Here is a 21,785-nt window from a genome sequence, read left to right as displayed (position 1 = left end):
CCCCCTCTCCCTCTCTCTCTCACCCCCCTCTCCCTCTCTCTCTCTCTCTCACCCCCCTCTCTCTCATCCCCTCCTCTCTCCTTCTCTCATCTCATCCCCCCCTCTCTCTCATCCCCTCTCTCTCTCTCATCCCCCCCTCTCTCTCTATCTCTCCCCTATCACCCTCTCTCTCTCTCTCTCCCACCACCTTCTCCCTCTCTCATTCTCCCTTACCCACCCCCCTCTCTCTCTCCCACCCCCTCTCACCCACCTCTCGTGAGATCTCAGGGGTTCTTGCTGGGACTTGTAGTCCTTCAATTTTGGAGGGAGTCACATCCGTTAAACAGGAAGTAGTGGGGAAAATTTACAAAGGAGGGGGAGGGGGGCGCCAAATTTTAGTCTTGCCTAGGGCAGCTCAAAACCAAAATACACCACTGACTGGCTTCTGATCACCCAAAGAATAAAATTCAAAATACTAACAACATACCACAGCCATCAGCCATCCACAACTCTGCCCTGACCTACATTACTAATCTTGTCTCAATATAGCACCCAAACCGTCCTCTCCCCTACTCCTAAGACCTCCTGCTAGCTAGCTATCTTGTCCCCTCCTCTCATGCTCGTCTCCAGTACTTCTTCAGAGCCTTTCTCATCTTCTGAGCTCCCTACCTCAACCAGTCCAGCTATCTCCTACTCTGTCCACCTTTAGGTGATCCCTGAAAACTCCTTTTCACAGGAAAGCCTATCCTGTCTCCACCTAACTATTTGTTGGCGGGGTGCAGCGTGGTGTGGTAGCAATAACACACACAGGCCAAGTGCAGTAAAGAACTTGTATTCAAATTATGCAAAGAAAGTTCACAATAGACCCCGAGGGAAGACAGCTCAACTCAAAACACTGATGGGTCCAAATACGTTTAGAGAGCAGGTTTCAGCTGAACTGACAAAGCCTGTGTAAGAAAAGGCAAAGACGTGCTCCTGTTAAGGAATTTGGCGATGGCGAATGTATGCGCGAACACGCGCAGGCACACACTCCGGCGCGCACTCGCGTAAGCACATACGCAAACCTGTCACAAATGCTGGTGCCAAACAGGCTATTTAAACCCAGCTCTTGCTCAGTACCAATGCTGCTTTGTCTTCAGCCTTGGCGAACCTGCTATCCTGAAAACCTGTACTCTGCTTCCAGTTACTGACCCGGCTTGTCCTGACCATCCTCTGTTCTCCACCTGCATCGACCCTGGCTTGTCCCTTGATCTCTGATATTGTCTGCTCCTATTGGCTCCTGCACTACTGATCGGCTTCAGACCGCTACCACGTTCCTGTCTCACCCCAAATCTGGTCTATCCTGTCTGTGTGGATCCAGCCAGCTTACCCTGCTATCCTGTCTGCTGCTTCCAGCACCAGTTGCCTGCATACCTACCTGCTTGTCGGACTCACCTGGTGTTCCCCGCCAGTAAAGACACCTGCCTGCCTCCAACAACTCCTCAGGCACTCGTGCAACTCAGCACTCCGGTGCCTCCTGTCTACACTATCAGGGGCTCCGAGTCAGAGACGTAATGGCACTTTTCCACTGCGAGTACCGGCTCGGCTCCACTCGGGCCTGCTTGGCTCGGTTTGGTTTTCCACTGCATGGTACGGTGTTGGAACGGTTCGGTATGGTTTGCTTTGCCACTAAAGTAGTAAGTGGGTGGGATAACAATGATTCTCTGACCAATCAGTGGCTAGTAGTGACAAACAGTCAAGGCTGCATGCAAAGGATTGTGGGATATGGTATCGGTACGGCCCTCTTGGAACCCCAACCGAGGTGGTACTGTTTAAGCGTTCCGTACCGTTCGGTTCCATGTAGTGGAAAAGCGCCGCCGTACCGCACCGAACCGTTCCAACACCGTACCATGCAGTGGAAAAGCGCAAACGCGAGCCGAACCGTTCGGTTCCATGCAGTGGAAAAGCGCCAGAGAGGCCTTCCTCACCATATTAGGCTCACCACCAGGTACCTGATAGCCTGTTAGCAGGGGCAGAATGCGGCCTGGTCGTCTCGTGCCCAAGAGGGATGATGTCCAGAGAAGATGCAAGCCCTACGCTTTCCCATTATTTTGCCAAACAGTATTGCGCCCATGTTCTGTATTTAGCGCTTTATCCGCCATTGCTATTTAAATCTTACATCCAAATTTCTTAAGCCAAACAGCGACCACTAATAAAATCGCTAAACTGTTAATCTTCCACAAATTAAATAGAAATCTTGACCGGTGTTTAAAAGCCTCCCTGACTGTGCCCGCTGCCCGTTGTTATATGAGCGGCGGCCGAATCACTTAGCACGGGGTTAGAATAATGGATTAATAAATATACTGTATATCGTTTTGTTTTTTTTTTAGTTTTTTTTTTACTTATTTCACAGCCTGGCCCCCTATTCCCACGAGCCGGCTAATTGCCTGTTGTTTTAATGCCGCACCATCGGATATAAGTCTCTTTGTATCCCAACAATGCGCTTCCCTTGCAGTTCGCGGCGCGTTTCCGAGCCAAGATGGCAGCAACTTCCCTGGCTCAGTGTCCAAGGCGCAATAAAAATGATTGGGGCTAAATGAAATTACTGACCGCCGTCTCGCTCGGTGCCAAGTCCTGGGCTGAGATTTAACTTATAGTTATTCAATGCAAAATAGATCCATCTATTAGATGAAATGAAGAGATATATCCCCGGACGTCACCGATAAAATGGATACATTGTATCTCCACGCTGATCTATGCTAATCAATTGCTATAAAAAAAAAATGCAATTTTTACCGCAGGAATAAATATTATAAGGGGTCACTGTGACAAACTATACAACCCCAATACAACCAGGATAAAGGTGGCATGGACCTGAACCTGGACAATTTCCCAATCTGGACCACAAATGCCAGCATGGCCAACTGAAATCTATAAACTGTAACAGCCTCCCCTTCAGTTTTGCACAGTTGTAGCGGCTCCTCTTCTGGACTAAAATTGCTCCCTTTGATTTCACCGCACACTGTGAGCTTCACACAATGTGCATCAGAAGCTGCAGAAAGTCAGATAGAGACCGCCTTATTTCCTGGCAGGAGGACCTCCAGCGTCATCTACATCTTTCCTTCCCAGCCCTTGTACTAACGAGGGGGGCTTAAAACCTGGGCCTACTCACTGTGTATACGGTAACATATGGCACAGTCCTTGTACCCAAAAATATTCTTACTGTGCACAAGTACTAGCAAGAGTCTAACGGGGGTCTGGAATGTATGTTGCACAGGTCAGTACAACAAAACTTTACCTCCTTCTCCAAGCCTAAATCCACCCAGGACAGATCTCCCCCCCCCCTTCCCAATAACAAAGATCCCCCTTCCTCAGTAGAGAACCACACCCCCTCCCCCGAGTACAGATTTCCTCCCTTTCCTGTACAAATCTCCCCAAGTACAGAGACTCTCCCCCACAGTGCAGATCTCCCCCAGTACAGATCTCCCCTAACATAGACCCCCCCCCAATACAGATCTACCCCCCTCCCACTAACAAAGACCCTCTTCCTCAGTACAGATCCACCCCCCCCCCTCCTCCCCGAGTACAGATTTCCTCCCTTTCCTGTACAAATCTCCCCAAGTGCAGAGACTGTCCCCCACAGTGCAGATCTCTCCCAGTACAGATCTCCCCTAACATAGACCCCCCCAATACAGATCTACCCCCCTCCCGCTAACAAAGACCCTCTTCCTCAGTACAGATCCACCCCCCCCTCCTCCCCGAGTACAGATTTCCTCCCTTTCCTGTACGAATCTCCCCAAGTACAGAGACTCTCCCCCACAGTGCAGATCTCCCCCAGTACAGATCTCCCCTAACATAGACCCCCCCAATACAGATCTACCCCCCTCCCACTAACAAAGACCCTCTTCCTCAGTACAGATCCACCCCCCCCCTCCTCCCCGAGTACAGATTTCCTCCCTTTCCTGTACAAATCTCCCCAAGTACAGAGACTCTTTCCCACAGTGCAGATCTCCCCCAGTACAGATCTCCCCTAACATAGACCCCCCCAATACAGATCTACCCCCCTCCCGCTAACAAAGACCCTCTTCCTCAGTACAGATCCACCCCCCCCCTCCTCCCCGAGTACAGATTTCCTCCCTTTCCTGTACAAATCTCCCCAAGTACAGAGACTCTCCCCCACAGTGCAGATCTCCCCCAGTACAGATCTCCCCTAACATAGACCCCCCCAATACAGATCTACCCCCCTCCCACTAACAAAGACCCTCTTCCTCAGTACAGATCCACCCCCCCCCCCCTCCTCCCCGAGTACAGATTTCCTCCCTTTCCTGTACAAATCTCCCCAAGTACAGAGACTCTCCCCCACAGTGCAGATCTCCCCCAGTACAGACCTCCCCTAACATAGACCCCCCCCCAATACAGATCTCCCCCTCCCCCCCAAGTACAGATCTCACCCCAGTACATATTTCCCCCTCCAGTACAGGCCTCCCACAGTATAACCCCCCCCCCCCCCAGTACAGATCAACCTTCAGCATAGATTTCTCCCCCCACAATACAGATTCTCTCCCCCACAATACAGACCTCCCCCGATGCAGATATCCCCCCATATAGATCTCCCCTAGCAAAGAACCCCCAATACAGATCTCCCCCCAGTACAGATCTCACCCCAGTACAGATCCCCCCCCCCCAGTACAGGTCTCCCTCAGTATAGAACCCCCCACTACAGATCTCCCCTCAGTACAGATCCCACCCCAGTGCAGATCTCTTCCCTGGTACAGATATCCCCCTCCAGTACAGACCCCCTCAGTATATAACCCCCCAGTACAGTTCTCCACCAGTTTAAATCTCCCAAGTACAGATTTCTCCCCCACAATACATATTCTCTCCCCCACAGTACAAATCCCCCCCCCACCAAGTACAGATCTTCCCTCAGTACAGATCTCCCTCAGCATAGACCTTCCCAGGACAGATCTCCTCCTCCTGTACAGAGCTCCCTCAGTATAGAACCCCCTGTACAGATCTCCCCCCTTTCCAGTACAGATCCATCCCCCCAGTACAGATTATCTCCCTCCTAGTACAGATCCTCCCCCAGTACAGATCTGACCCCCCCCCCCCCCCCAGAGTACAGAAACCCCCAGTACTGATTTCACCCCCAATTACAGATTGACCGACCATTACAGATTTCCCCCATAGTAGAGTTCTCCCCCCCAACTCGAAAGATCTTTCCCCAATACAGATCTCCCCTTGACTACAGAGAGCAGATCACCCTTCAGTACAGGTATTCTCCCAATACAGGTCTATTTACCCCTTGTACAGATCTTTTGGGCACTCTGGGGATATTTAGATTCCCCCCTTATCTATGCCCTTGAGCAATTACAGAAAATACCTTGTCCAATTAAACTGAAATCCCAAGCAATGTTATCTTCCTCACAAGTTATCTTCTGTAAATTACAAATGAGTGTTTGCAGTACAGATCAGGAGAGCAGGCTAGGGTGACAACATCCTCCCTCCTAGATACAGTGCAGAGAGTGAGCCCTGTCACCCTAGGACAGGAAGTGTGTTACTGGCAGGATCACCAGGTAAAAAAAAAAAAAAAAGAGAAAAAGCCTGGAAAAAGAAAACTAATGCAACCACATCTAAACCTGGAAAGCTGATATATATTACATACACTATATTACAAAAAGTATTGGGACGCCTGTTTTTACACACACATGAACTTTAATGGCATCCCAGTCTTAGTCTGTAGGGTTCAATATTGAGTTGGCCCACCCTTTGCAGCTATAACTTTGAACGGTTATAGAGCAGGGTCCCCATAGAACCCCCTTTAGAGCAAGCCAGGCCAGGGTCCCCCATAGATCCCCCTTTAGAGCAGGGTTCCTAAAGATTCCCCTTTTAGAGCAAGCCAGGAAATTTCCAGGGGGGGGGGGGGGCACTTGCCCCCCCCCCTTGCGGACACCCATGAATTGAAGTGAATAGGCTGCCCAGGGCTGCTGTTAAAAATCACATCTTGAAACATCCACCTGCCACAGGAGCTGCTGGCAGGAGAGAAGAGGAGGGAATCCGGCAGCACTGTAGAGGAAAAGGGGCGCACAGTGGGGCCCGGGCAGCAGATGAAAAGGGTGCATGTGGTAGAACTAATCCCCCTGCAGTTCAGCTGGAGGGGGGAAGAAGAGGCAGCACTGAATGAGGAGGCAGTTCAGTTTGGTGTCTGCAATAAGACAGTACAAGCAGAGCTCCTGTACTGGGCCTGGGCCCCATCAGTTCAAAAGGGGGGCCCAGGCCCAGTACAGGAGGGCTGGCTGTACTGCCTTATCAGCGGCCCTGGAGCTGCCCTAAGTGCGACACGCGAAATTGCATGAAAATCGCATAACAGAGAAGGAATGCTCATTCCCGGTATGCAATATGTGGTCCGAAGGCTTGGAATGACTAAGAACAGGCGTGTTTCTGCGTGTTTTTAATGCGTTCCCGTGTGTCACGTGTATGGCGGCCCATTCATTTCAGTGGGCTGCCCTACATGCGAGAAATGCCGAAATGTAGTCCCTAAGACCAGATTCACATCTATACATGTCGGGAACTTGCGCAAAATTGTGCACTTTCCCCCCACGCCCTTTAGCAGACGCACAGTGGATTCCATTCATTGTTAGAGGTGCTCCCATGCATCTGCAAATGTGGGGGCCAAACCGCATGGTGCCGCGGCACTGGAGCGTTTTTGGAAGAAAAAATTAAATCAGGGACTTTTCTTCCATGTTTCTCATAATGAATGGGCTGCTCTACACGCGACGTGTGTGTAAACATGCCTGCGGTCAGGGGTGAAGCAAGCCTTAACGTGCGTCACGGAAACACGCATGTTCTCCCAGCGCTCCACATTGGAGAGATCTGAATGAGCCCTTAACCGGTTCCCGACCGCCCGCCGCAGTCTTACTGCAGCAGGCTGGCTCTACGTTGGTCGCGCGCAGGGTGCTGGGGGGTAGCCGATGCAAGGGATCAGTGGCACCGATTGCCGCCGGCCACCCGCGATCGCTCCCCGCTGAGAGAGAAGGACAGTCAGCTGTTGTAAGCAAAGCCGACCGTTCTTCTCTCTGGAATTATTACAAAGCGCCTGTGATCCTTCTATATAGGAACACAGGTCTCTATGGTCATTTCACAAGTCCCCCCCCCCCCACAGTTAGAAAACACCCCCCTAGACTCACAATTAACCCTTTGATTACCCCTGGGTTATCCCATTCCCTGCCAGTGTCATTAGTACAGTAACAGCGCATATTTTTAGCACTGATTACTGTAGTAATGTCACTGGTTCCCCCCAAAAGTGTCAAAAATGTCAGTTAGGGGTCCGATCTGTCCGCCGCAATGTCGCAGTCCCACTAAAAATCGCTGATCGCCGCCATTACTAGTAAAAAAAAATAAAAATGACATAAATCTTTCCCCTAGTTTGTAGACGCAAAAACTTTTGTTTGCACAAACCAATCAAAATACGCTTATTGCTTTTTTTTTTTTTTTTTACCAAAAATATGTAGCAGAATACAAATTGGTCTAAAAGGATGAAAAAATTAGATTTTGTTTTTTGGGAATGTTATATCGCAGAAAGTGAAAAATATAGTTTTTTGCAGAATTGTGGCATTTTTTTTGTTTATAGCGCAAAAAATAAAAATTGCAGAGGCGATCAAATACCACCAAAAGAAATCTCTATTTGTGGGGGGAAAAAAGGACATCAATTTTATTTAGGTACAGCGTCGTACAATTGTCCGTTAAAATAACGCAGTGCCGAATCGCAAAAAAATGGCGTGGTCATTATTGGGGGCAAATCCTTCCAGTCCAGAAGTAGTTATAGGCCAATAGGTCACCCTACCACTACGCCATTCTTTGCCAAGGCTTGCTTTCACGACATCACAGCGAGACGTTCAATATTCGCTCAGCTCCCGCGGCAAAGTTTTAGGACGAGTTCTAAAAAGTTGTTTAAAAAAAAGTTTAGGATGTGAAAGGACGGCGTGGGATTTTATTACATGCGCAGCTGCAGAACATCAGAAAACAGCGGTGCAAATGCTTTGGCCAGTTGGCAGCCGCCGCCATTTCCCCCGTCTACACATCAATCCCCCCCCCCAAATACAGCCAACGCCGCCCCCCCCCCCCCTCGCTTAGTCCAAACCCCCCCCCCCACTCCTCTTCCTAGAAGACGTGGAATAGAATATGCTAATGGAGTGAGATTGCCGGAGATAAGCCTGCATGGATGCCTGGCATTCCTCCGCACCTGACCGCCTGAGGGATGCAGGTGTGTGCCTGAAATCCGATATAGCAGCTCCGCAGCGCAGCCACCGCGCCGGCTCAATGGATTATTCTCATTATCAATATTGGCATCAAAGAGGGGGGAAAAAAAACGGAGCCTCGCACCTGCCAAGAAACGGATTTTCGATATTAAAGCGACAGATTCCGCGTCTGCCACCGTGCTGGCGGCGTCTTTGGCGGCCGCTTTGTGTAGCTGACGTACGCAGCGGCAAAATGCTGACTTTGAAGAAAACCTTTATGTATCAAAGTAATGAGGAGCGGAAAGGGATTCATTCACCGCTGCAACGGGAATTAAACTTTGAAAACTTTTTTTTTTAATGGGGAAATTGGCACCCCCCCCCCCCCCCCGAAATATATAAGCATGTCAGTAAAAATCTTCTCCAAAAAAATTGAGCACTAATCTGCATGCTTACCCCCTAAGCATAAAATCCTCCTTCTCCCAGGACAAATCCACCCCCCCCCCCCCAATGCACAAATGTTTGCCCCTCCCTTTTTTTTTAAATGGGGAAAATGGCGAACCCCCGAAATGTATAAGCATTATGTCAGTAAAAATCCTCTCCAAAAATATTGAGCACTAATCTGCATGCTTACCTCCTAAGCATAAATTCCTCCTCCTCCTATGACAAATCCAACCCCCCCCCCTAATGTAATCCCCCCACACGGGGAAATTTTTCTTTGGGGGGGGGATTTTTGCTAGGAGGGGACATTTGGAGGGAGTGGGATTTGTGCTGGGAGGGTTGCTGAGGGGCAATTTGTTCTAAGAGGTGGGATTTAAAGTGGGGGGGGGGGGGTGTATACTGGGAGGGCACATTTGAGGGTTAGAGAATTTGAGCTGGTGGGGGGTAGCTCAAATTCTCTCTCTATTTCTGCAATTTCCCCACACACAATTCGACCCCCCCCCCAAAAAAAAATAATCACTCCTTCTAGCACAAATCCCCTACCCCTCAAATTTTCCCTCCCAGTATAAATCCCCTCTACTCCAAATCCCCCCTCCCAGAACAAATTCCCCCCATTTATCCTCCTAGCACAAATCCCCCTCTCCCCCAAATTTCCCCTCCTAGCACAAATCCCCCTCTCCCCCAAATTTCCCCTCCTAGCACAAATCCCCCTCTCCCCCAAATTTCCCCTCCTAGCACAAATCCCCCTCTCCCCCGAATTTCCCCTCCTAGCACCAATCCCCCTCTCCCACAAATTTCCTCTCCTAGCACAAATCTCCCCCCCCCCCCCCCCAAAGAAAAATTTATCGTATTGCGATCCGCTCCGACGCTTTTTTTTTTTTTTTCACAGACACGGATGACACTTGCGTCATTCGGTCCGTATGTCCGCATATCATCCCATCCGTTTGCGGATGATATACGGACATAATGTATGTCTATGGGATTGCGGATGTCAGCGGATGACACCGATGACATCCAATTTTGCGTCCTTTCCGTTTTTTAAATGGAAGAAAAATAGGGTTCTGTTCCGTTCCAAAAAACGGAAAAGAACTGAAAGGAAACAAATCGGATGTCAGCGGATGGTCATCCGCTGACATCTGCAATCCCATTGACATGCATTATATCCGTATACCATCAGCAAACGGATGGGGTGATATACGGACATACGGAACGCCCGTGTGAAAGAGCCCTAAAACAGAAATTAACTTTTTTGACCAGTAGAAGGTGCTAAGTATCATAGTATTTACTTATGACACTTATCGCCATCTAGTGGCCTGGTGCAGTATTTTCCTTTTTTTTTTTTTTTTTTAAATTATAAAAAATTTGCAGTGCAATTTGCCCAGTAAAAGTACATGTATAAATGCTCTGTGCATGTGGGGCAAAAAAAAAAAAAAAAAAAAGAAAATTTATATTCTTATTGGGTTATTTCCTTTGCTGGACGAATGTTTTTAATCAATTAAAAACAGAAATAAACTCTTGTGACTATTAGAAGGCTCTAAGTATCATAGTAATTACTTATGACACTTACGCGCCGTTTAGTAGCATGGTTCAATATTTTCCTCTTTTTTTTTTATTTATAAAAAAAAAAAAAAAATTGCAGCACAATTCGCCCAGTAAGTGCCGGTTCACATTTCTGCGATCACAGAGATCGCATGTAATTCGGAGCGCACTGCTCATAAAATTACATGCCAGATAGGCTGTAAGGGGCCCCCCGTTATTTCTAACAGCAGCCCTGGTTGCTCAGGGTTAATTTTCAGTACCAAAAGCAGTAGCCCCGAGCCACACTTGGGATTACCCTGTAGTGATACTTACCTTGTCCCTATGATCCCCCGATGTCCTCCGGCCGATGCCGGTGTTCTATCAGAATAGCGCTACCTATCAGATTCTGCAACCAAAAGTGACGTACGAATGAGAAATCGTACTGCGCATAGCGGCCATGTTGGAATGCATGGTGCATGCGCAGTACGATTTCTCATTCGTATAGGTTTCCTAATGTGATAGAACACGAAGCAGCGGCGGACATCTTCTTACCCCCACGCAAGTCTTGAATTTCAGACTGATTTTAGCAGTCCCGGAAGACCCTCCATTCCATACTGTGTATGGTGACAGACTATGATGAAATGTAAGCTATATTGATGCAAAGCAATATTCATGGATATGACATTGATCTTAAACGTGGCTGTTAACACGTATGTTTCTTTTAGATGCATGGACTGCACCTTCTCCTGAAGAAGTGATTTTTATCGAAACGCGTAGAGCATATATAGATGCAGTCCTTCTGGTCTCATTATATGTCTGGATACCGGCTATATCCATGTATGCCAATCATGAATATTGCACATATTATTATTACTATCATCATCATTATTATTATTATAATCTCTATCTAATATTTTATTACTTCTATTTTCTCATGTTTTATGACATTGCTGTATCATTTGGGCATATGGATCAACTTTATGATTCGTGTATACTATATTTTTGATGAAGTACTACTTTCTATTTATACCTTTCTATCGTGTTCTTGACATCACTCAATAAATACTTGTCTTTTTTTACCTATATACAGGGGCGTAACTACAGGGGATGCAGGGGTTGCAATTGCAACCGGCCCCATGCTCCAGGGGGCCTTTGCGGCTCTCCTGTACACCTGGATAGGAGGGGTGGCGGGGGCAGCACGTAGAGAAATCACTGTCCTCCTTTTTCCTCCTGTAGCTGCAGGAGGAAAATGGAGGAGATTGGTTCCTCTGTATGATGCCCCCGCCACTCCTCCTATCCAGTTCACTTGTGTTCTGCTGTCTCTGGGCCCCTGTGTGCTCCCCTGGCCCCCCCACACTGGGCTCCCTCCCCACTCCTGCCGGCTGCTTCAGGGGATGTGTCACAATAGAGAACCAGGAAGGGGTCAGTAAATATGTAATTTATCAGCTCCTTCCTTTTCTGAATGGACAGAGTCATAGTCAGTGACATTGTAAAAAAAATAAAATAAAATGATAAAAAATAATACAATTAAAATACCAAAAATTAAAAACTACTGACACCAGTGGGTGAACTTCCAGGATCGCAAAGGTCACACTTGCAACCGGGCCCTGGCATTCCACCACCGTGGGGAGGCCCCAAGATGGAAGGAAGGGGGCCCACTGAAGAACTTGTGAAAGGGTCCCACTGCAGGACCGTAATAAAGGGCCCCGCAGCGAGAGTAAAGGGCCCCAGGATCAGTGGGAAGAGCCCCAAGCTTGAAGGGAAGGGCCCCGGCCAGGGGTCTGGGGGGCCCTTCATGGTTTCTTGCACTGGGGCTCTGAAGGTTCTAGTTACCCCTCTGCCTATATATGTCCCTTGGTGTACCATTGTATGTATATGTATAGACACATGAGTAGTACATATTAGCTTATTTACTGGCCGCACACCTCATGCAAAGTCCCAAAAACCCCTCCCTTCCTTCTCACCTTATATACTGAAATGGACTATTTCACTGCAACCGAGTGAAATAGTTTATTTCACTATATAATCAGTTTGTCGCTGAGCAGTGCGGGGTGTACCAAGATGGCCGACGCCACCTTCTACCTGCAGGTTTCTCGCTATATTTACTATATAACAATAATACTAGAAATGTAATACTGTCATTCAGTATATAAGGTGAGTTTACTGCTAAAATAAATGTAAAATTCAAGACTTGCTCCTGTGTAAGAAGATGTTTGCCGCTGCGTGTTCTGTCACATTAGGAAACCTATTGGAACGCATAGCGGCCATGTTGGAAGGCATGGCGCATACGCAGTAAGTTTTTCTTTCCGAGCGTCACTTCCGGTTGCAAAATCTGATAGGTAGCGGTATTCTGATAAAACGCTGGCATCCGTCTTCCGGGTTCCCTTCCCTATGAGCGCCGCGAAATTAAAAAAAGTACACAAAACATGACATGATACATTGTAATCTGTTAGGATAACACTACTGTATCAAATCATTTCACCTCAGTTTTGTCCCTAGTGCTTTGTCCAGTGCCCTGCCTGCACTTTTACTGTTTTATTCCTTTTATTTTTATTAATAATTTTTTTATTAACCACTTGCCGACCGCCGCCCGACTATTTATGGCGGTCAGCCCCTCCCAGGCAAAGTGACGTACCAGTACGTCACTAGCCTGGGAGCGAATAGGGGGCGAGCGCGCGCCGCCGAAGGCGCGCTCCTGCCCCCGCTCGTACCCGAAGAAGCCGGCGCGTGTGACCGGCTGACCCGATGTCCGCCGGTCACTGGCGATCGTCTGGTTGGAGAGGGAGAAAGGCAGGCGGCTAATGTAAACAAAGCCGCCTGTCACTCTCCCCTGTGTAAAAGCACAGATCACTCGGTCCTGCTATGTAGGACCGTTGATCTGTGCTGTTACACACACAGCCACATCCAATCACAGTAAGAAACACGCCCCTAGGGACACACTTAACCCCTCCCTCTCCAATAAAGTTAACCCCTTCCATCCCAGTGTCATTGTTACAGTAACAGTGCATATGTATAGCACTGATTACTGTAGTAATGTCACTGGTACCCCCAAAAGTGTCAAAAATGTCAGTCAAGGGTCCGATCTGTCCGCTGCAATGTCGCAGTACCGCAAAAAAAATCGCAGATCGCCGCCATTACTCGTTAAAAAATAAAAACAATAAAAATGACAAAAATCTTTCCCTTAGTTAGTAAACGCAATAACTTTTGCGCAAACCAATCAAAACCAATCAGCAGAAAACAAATTGGCCTAAAATGTTAAAAAAATTTGATTTTTACATTTTTTGGGGGGGAATTTCATATATAAAATTGTGAAAAATATTGTTATTTTTGCAAAATTGTCGCTCTTTTTTTGTTTATAGCGCATGATCAAAAAATCGCACAGGTGATCAAATACCACCAAAAGAAAGCTCTGTTTGTGGGAAAACAAGGACGTCAATTTCATTTAGGTGCAGCGTCGCACGACCGCGCAATTGTCCGTTAAAGTCACACAGTGCCGAATCGCAAAATAGGCCCTGGTCAGGAAGGGAGTAAAATCTTCCCGGGCTTAAGTGGTTAATAAATAATTTATTTATTTATTATTTTAATTGATTAATTAATTTATTATTATATTTTTATTCATTTTTACTGTTTTATTCCTAACAATATAAAACAACAGATTTCCATACAAAACAATGTACCGCTTTGACATTCAAAAGTACTGACAATCAGACTGCCAGGGAGGTTAAAAGGAACTTCCCAGCCCTCCGCAGTGCATTTTTTTTTTTTTAATATTTACATTTTTTATTGAATTTTTCAAATACAAGACAACAACAACACAAACAGAGCATACATATATATATATATATATATATATATATATATATATATATATATATATATATGCATTTTTTTTTTTTTTGATATACCCATTTTGATGAATACAGATCCAGCATTGTCCTGTTGCAATCCACCGACTAAAGCAGGGGCCTGTGTCGCCATCTTTTTAGGTGGTTTCATCAGGGGGCGCTGTCTTTCCCTGATTCTTGCCGATGACAAGGCGCATCATCGGGGGGCTGGCTTTAAGAACCAGGAGAAGCTGGCTGGCCTTCTAATGACCCATATCAACGCATGCACAGTACAGTAACCGGACGCCCCCCTGGGATTTGTGGCATGGGTATCCCAGGAAGCCGTGGGTAAGGAGAAAAGCATTCTAGACTGGGAGCAACCCATAAAAAAGTCTTAGAGGGAGAAAAAAAAAAAATCATGTCCAATTGTAAAAGCAGGAAGGGGTGCAAGGGTGTTAAGTGAATGGGGAGGGTGAAGGTCCCTTTTAGGGGTGTACGCCAGAACTACAGCTACTTTCCAAGCCGAGAATCCTGGGAACACCCCAAAAAAGGTATTACGGGGAGAAAAAAAAGTTATGTCCTAATAGTGGGAAGGGGGGAAGGCTGCAAGGGTGTTAAGTGAATGGGGAGGGTGAAGGCCCCTTTTACGGGTGAATGCCAAAACTAGAGCTACTTGCCTAGCTGAGAATCCTGGGAACACCAAAAAAAAGTTATGTCCTAATAGAACAGTGGGAGGGGGAGGGCTGCAAGGGTGTTAAGTGGATGGGGAGGGTAGAGGTCACCTTTAAGGGGTGCATACCAGAACTACAACTACTTGTCTAGGTGAAAATCCCAGAAGCACCCAAAAACAAGGGGTATTAGGGAGAAAAAAAAATATGTCCAATTGTGAAAGCAGGAAGGGGGAGAGATGCAAGGGGGTGGGGGTGGTGAGGGTGTTAAGTGGATGGGGGAGGGTAAAGGTCAACTTTGAGGGGTGCACACCAGAACTGCAGCTACTTGCCAAGATGAGAATTTTGGGAACACCCCAAAAAAGGTATTAGGGAGAGAAAAAAAAGTTATGTCCTAATATAACAGTGGGAGGGGGAGGACTGCAAGGGTGTTAAGTGAATGGGGAGGGTAAAAGTCAACTTAGGGGGGGGCATACCAGAACTACTAGCCAAGGCTAGAATCATGGAGACAGCCCAAAAAAAAAATATTGGGAGAAAATGATATCCAATTACGAGAGTGGGAAGAGGGAGGGGTGCAAGAGTGTTAAGTGGATGGAGGGGAGATAGTACACTTTAAGGGGTGCACACAAAAAACATAACTACTTGTCTAGGTGAGAATCCCAGAAGCACCCCAAAAAATGTTTTAGGGAGAGCAAAAAATTACAAACCAATTGTGAAAGCAGGAAGGGGGAGAGGTGGAATGGTGTTAACTGGATGGGGGCGGTGAAGGTCCGCTTTAAGGGGTGCATGCCACAAATACTACTACTTGCCTAGGCAAAATTCCTGGAAGCATCCCCAAAAAAAGTATTGGTAGAAAATGATGTCCAATTGTGAGAGAGGGAAGAGGGAGGGGTGCAAGGATGTTAAGTGGATAGAGGGGGAGAAGGTCCACTTTAAGGGGTGCGTACCAGAACTAGAACTACTTGTCCAGGTGAGAATCCCGGAAACACCCCCCAAAAAAAAGGTATTGGTATTGAAAAAAAAATGATGTCCAATTGTGAAAGCAGGAAGGGCGAGAGGTGCAAGGATGTGAATTGGATGGGGGCGGTAAAAGTCCGCTTTAAGGGGTGCATGCCACAACTACTACTATTTGCCAAGGCAAAAAATCAGGAAACAACTCCAAAAAAAGGTATTGGGGAGAAAGAAAATGACGCCCAATTGTGAGCGCAGGACAGGGGGGGGGGGGGCTGTAAGGGTGTTAAAGTGGATGTGGCGAGTGAAGGCCAACTTTAAGGGGTGCACACCAGAACTACAACTACTTGTATGTTCCACAGACGGGTTCCTATTCAGCCATAGTTTATAAAGCTCCAGGAACCAGCATGGAGAATCTGGAAAACATGAATTCCTCGTATCGAAGCTACAAGATTTTTTTTTTCCGTCTGTTATGACTGCGAGGAAAAAGCTGATATTCAGCCAAGGCAAGCGGGGACGTACCTGAAAACAGATCCTCGGCCCCTCCACACAGGCTCGCTCACATGTCTGACCAAAGGACGGATTCCACAACTCCTGCCAAGTCCCTTCCACTCCCTTGACGAAGCAGGAGGACAATGACGGGGGATTTGTGTCCTCCACCACTTCAGTGGAAACAAAAGAAAAGCAGGAACTATGTGTAACTCCCCGAGTATTCCCCGCACTGCCCTGGAGACACAGATGTTTCACTGATTCCATGAGATAGCAAGTCCAAGAATCCCGGAATTCGCCTGTTGCTATTAGTTATGCATTCTAGACCAAGATCTGTAGGCCCTGATTATACGGCCCAGATCGCATTCCTCGTTCGGGGGAAGAGATTATAGAACTGGTGGAACCCTTTGTGTTCAATAAAAGACACTCAAATCATTCTATGTATTGTTACATTGTATTATTTTCCTAATGTGACACTAAACTGGTTTAACCACTTGTTCACCAGTAATTTACCAGTACACCGCTTGATTGGAAGGGTGATATCTCTGATTGGAAGGGTGATATCTCTGATTGGAAGGGTGATATCTCAGATTGGGTGATATCTCTGATTGGAAGGGTGATATCTCGGATTGGAAGGGTAATAGCTTAGATTGGAAAGGTGATATCTCGGATTGGAAGGGTGACATCTCTGATTGGAAGAGTGATGTCTCAGATTGGAAGGGTGATGTCTCAGATTGGAAGGGTGATATCTCGGATTGGAAGGCTGCTATTTCGGATTGGAAGACTGATATCTCGGATTGGAAGGGTGATATCTCGGATTGGAAGGATGATATCGCAGATTGGAAGGCTGATGTCTCAGATTGGAAGGGTGATGTCTCAGATTAGAAAGGTGATATCTCGGATTGGAAGTGTGATATCTCAGATTAAAAGGGTGATATCTCAGATTAGAAGGGTGATATCTGGGATTGGAAAGGTGATATCTCAGATTAGAAAGGTGATATCTCAGATTAGAAAGGTGATATCTCAGATTAGAAGGGTGATATCTCGGTTTGGAAGGCTGATATCTCGGATTGGAAGTCTGATTTCTCAGATTGGAAGGGTGATATCTCAGATTGGAACTGTAATATCTTGGATTGGAAGGGTGATATCTCAGATTGGAACTGTAATATCTTGGATTGGAAGGGTGATATCTCAGATTGGAAAGGTGATATCTCTGATTGGAAGGGTGATGTCTCAGATTGGAAGGGTGAAGTCTCAGATTAGAGGCGTGATGTCTCAGATTGCAGGGGTGATATCTGGGATTGGATGGGTGATATCTGGAATTGGAAGGGTGATATCTAGGATTTGAAGGCTGATATCTGGGATTGGAAGGGTGATATCTGGGATTGGAAGGGTGATATCTCAGATTGCAAGGATGATATCTCGGATTGGAAGGGTGAAATCTCAGATTGCAAGGATGATATCTCGGATTGGAAGGGTGATGTCTCAGATTGCAAGGATGATATCTCGGATTGGAAGGGTGATATCTCAGATTGGAAAGGTAATATTTCAGATTGGAAGGGTGATATCTCAGATTGGAAGGGTAATATCTCAGATTGGAAGGGTGATATCTAGGATTGGAAGGGTGATATCTCAGATTGGAAGGGTGATATCTCAGATTGCAAGGGTGATATCTCGGATTGGAAGGGTGATGTCTCGAATTGGAAGGGTGATATCTCAGATTGGAAGGGTGATGTCTCAGATTGCAAGGGTGATATCTCGGATTGGAAGGGTGATATCTCGATTGGAAGGGTGATATCTCGGATTGGAAGGGTGATATCTCGGATTGGAAGGGTGATATCTCGATTGGAAGGGTGATATCTCGGATTGGAAGGATGATTTCTCAGATTGGAAGGATAATATCTCGGATTGGAAGGATGATATCTCGGATTGGAAGGGTGATATCTCGGATTGGAAGGGTGATTTCTCAGATTGGAAGGATGATATCTCGGATTGGAAGGGTGATATATCAGATTAGAAGGGTGATATCTCGGATTGGAAGGGTGATATCCCAGATTGGAAGGGTGATATCTCAGATTGGAAGGGTGATATCTCGGATTGGAAGGGTGATATCTCAGATTGGAAGGGTGATATATCAGATTGGAAGGGTGATATTTCAGATTGGAAGGGTGATATCTCAGATTGGAAGGGTGATATCTAGGATTGGAAGGGTGATATCTAGGATTGGAAGGGTGATATCTCAGATTGGGAAGGTGATATCTCGGATTGGAAGGGTGATATCTAGGATTGGAAGGGTGATATTTCGGATTGGAAGGGTGATATCCCAGATTGGAAGGGTGATGTCTCAGATTGGAAGGGTTATATCTCAGATTGGGAAGGTGATATTCCCTTCAATGTAAAAGTAATCCTAGAGGCTATGAAGCCGCTAGATTACTTTTACAGGTGGCTGATGGGGGGTCCCACCCCTCTTTCTTCTGATGCTGCAACCTTTACCGGGCTCCCCGATCACACCTGCAACATCCGGTTCCTGCAATACAGTGAGAGGAACTGATCTGGTTCCTCCTGCTGACATCAGAAACCGGAAGTGGTGAGGATTTTGTCGCTTCCAGTTTCAGTCTCATGTAAATAAGCCATTACCGGCTTGAACAAGCATTTTAGCAAACCAATCTTGGCTTAATCAGATAGTTTGGAATGCGGAGGATAGATCTGCACACCTCCCAACTTTTTGAGATGGGAGCGAGGGGCACCTATTAGCAAAAGTATGTTGGCATAGGACACACACCCTGCCACGCCCCCTTGAAAGAGAATTATAACCCCCCCCCCCCCCCCGAGTGCTTTTTTTTACCACTATTATTCCTTTATATTGGCTTCTGAAATTTACAAATGCAGCAATTTAGAAATTTTATATACAACTATATAGATCAGACCAAAATGAGGGACAAATGAGGAGGAAAGAGGGACAGAGGGATTTTGTCCCAAATCAGGGACAGTACCCCAAAATCAGGGACAGATGGGAGCTTTGCATCCGGGGTCTAATAGACCACAGATGTCTCAGTACAGAGTACCTGACACTGTACATTCTATCACAAGGGATGTTGTTCATCCTTTCTGATAGCAATAATTGATTAAAAAAAAAAAAAAAGACAGTGTAAAAATAAAAAAATGTAAATAAAAAAAATAATAAAATAAAAAATGTTAACTCGCCATTATCCCCCAATGCTCGCCGCACAAAGACGAACGCATACATAGGTCACACACGCATATGTAAACGGTGCTCACCCCACACATGTGAGGTATGGTCCCAAACAATAATTCTAGCGCCAGACCTCCCATGTAACTCTAAACTGGTAACCTGTAAAGGCTTATAAAGCGTCGCCTATGGAGATTTTTGATGGCACCAAACCGTAGTTTGGTGCCGTCCACCAGCGTGCGCAATTTTAAAGCGTGACATGTTAGGTATCTATTTACTCGGTGTAATATCATCTGTTACATTTTACTAAACAATAGCATATTATATTGTGTTTTTGTGCAAAAAAAAATCACTAAAGTGTATTTAACCACTTAAGCCCTGGAAGATTTTACCCCCTTCCTGACCAGGGGGTATTTTGCGATTCGGCACTGCGTGACTTTAACGGACAATTGCGCGGTCGTGCGACGCTGTACCTAAACTAATTTGACGTCCTTTTTTTTCCCACAAACAGAGCTTTCTTTTGGTGGTATTTGATCACCTGTGCGATTTTTTGATCACGCGCTATAAACAAAAAAAGAGCGTAAATTTTGCAAAAATAACAATATTTTTCACATTTTTTTATATGAAATTCCCCCCCAAAAAAAAGTAAAAAATCAAAATTTTTTAAAATTTTCGGCCAATTTGTTTTATGCTACATATGTTTGGTAAAAAAAATTGCAAAAAGCGTATTTTGATTGGTTTGCGCAAAAGTTATCGCGTTTACTAACAAAGGGAAAGATTTTTGTTGTTTTTTTTTTTAACGCGTAATGGCGGCGATCTGCGATTTTTTTTGCGGTACTGCGACATTGGGGCGGACAGATCGGACCCTTGACTGACATTTGTGACACTTTTGGGGTTACCAGTGACATTTCTACAGTAATCAGTGCTATACATATGCACTGTTACTGTAAAAATACACTGGTTGTGAAGGGGTTAACATTATTTGGGAGGGAGGGGCTGTGTGTATCCCTAGGGGCGTGCTTTCTACTGTGATTGGCTGTGGCTTGAGCTGTAAGGACACTGATCAACGGATCTACATACTAGATCCGTGTGATCAGTGTCTTTACACCGAGGAGAATGACAGGTGGCTTGTTTACACAAGCTGCCTGACATTCTCCCTCTCCCCCGCCGATCGCCGAGTGACCGGCGGACATCGGGTCCGCTGGTCACACGCACGGGGGGGTCCGTGACCACGCGGGAGCGGGAGCGCGCCTCCGGGGGCGCGCGCGCGCTCGCTCCCTAGACCCTCACAAGCTAGTGACGTAGCCCTACGTCACTTTGCCTGTGAGGGGCTGACTGCCGACGTAGATCGGCGTTAGGCAGTTGGCAAGTGGTTAAAAAAAATAAATAAATAAAAAATTGCATTTGAAAAACCCCAGTGCAAATACCGTGTGACCTAAAAAAATTGCAGCACTCACCATTTTATTCTCTAGGGCTTCTTCAAAAGAAAATATAATGTTCGGTAGTTCTAAATAATTTTTGAGCTAAAAAAAAAAAAAATGGTGATTTTTACACTTATGTGAGAAGTGTTAGAATTGGCCTGGGGGTAAATTCTTTGAGATATCCCTTTAATTGGTCTCAGCCCCCTCCACATCTCCAAATTCCTTTTCTTTTTTTGTTTGCTGCTGTGATGTAGTCACATTGACATGAGCATTGGAATCCGGATGAGGGTAAGAACGTTTTGTTCAAGACAAGAAAAACACAGGTTGATCCTTCCAGAAAACCAGTATCCCTGTATTTTTCTGTGGATCTAACTAAAATATTAACCACTTTAGGACCGGAGGATTTTTCTGCTTAACATCCAGGCCACTTTTTTCTACTTGACACTGCACGACTTTAACTGACAATTGCGCGGTCATGCAACACCGTACCCAAACGACATTTACGTTTTTTTTTCCCACAAACAGAGCTTTCTTTTGGTGGTATTTGATCACCTCTGCACTTTTCATTTTTTGCGATATTAATAAAAAAAGAGCGAAAATTTAGCAAAAAAAATTGACATTTTCTACTTTGACAGTTAAAAAATATCCAATATATTCAATTTTTGTCAAATATTTAGGCAAAAATCTATTTAGCTACATGCCTTTGACAAAAAAATTCTCAATGAGCGTATTTTTAACCGCTTTAAGACCGGAAGATTTTACACCATTCCTGACCAGGCCATATTTTGCGATTCGGCACTGCGTTAATTTAACGGACAATTGCGCGGTCATGCGACGCTGTACCCAAATTAAATTTATGTCCCTTTTTTCCCCCCACAAACAGAGCTTTCTTTTGGTGGTATTTGATCACCTGTGCGATTTTTTCATTTTTTAAAAAAAGAGCGACAATTTTGAAAAAAAAAAAAAAAAACTATATTTTTCACATTCTGATATATAACATTCCCCAATAAAAATTTATAAATCAAAATTTTTTAACATTTTAGGCCAATTTGTTTTCTGCTACATATTTTTGGTAAAAAAAAAATCACAAT

General features: G+C 45.8%; 1 protein-coding gene across 1 annotated transcript in view; it reads right to left on the bottom strand.

Annotated features, from left to right (window-relative positions):
* The window catches only part of LOC309561068 (FRAS1-related extracellular matrix protein 1-like), a 289,377-nt gene extending 273,101 nt beyond the window's left edge, over nt 1-16,276 (bottom strand). Inside the window, 1 exon segment of the mRNA XM_082264797.1 lies at nt 16,117-16,276. The gene's annotated coding sequence lies outside the window, so the exon portion shown is untranslated.
* Nucleotides 16,277-21,785: the final 5,509 nt, after the last annotated feature.

Source organism: Pelophylax lessonae (genome assembly GCF_965119305.1).
Source record: "Pelophylax lessonae genome assembly, chromosome: 8".
Taxonomy (NCBI): Eukaryota; Metazoa; Chordata; class Amphibia; order Anura; family Ranidae; genus Pelophylax; species Pelophylax lessonae.
The sequence above is the reverse complement of the archived record's forward strand: the minus strand, read 5'-3'. Positions and strand labels throughout refer to the sequence as shown.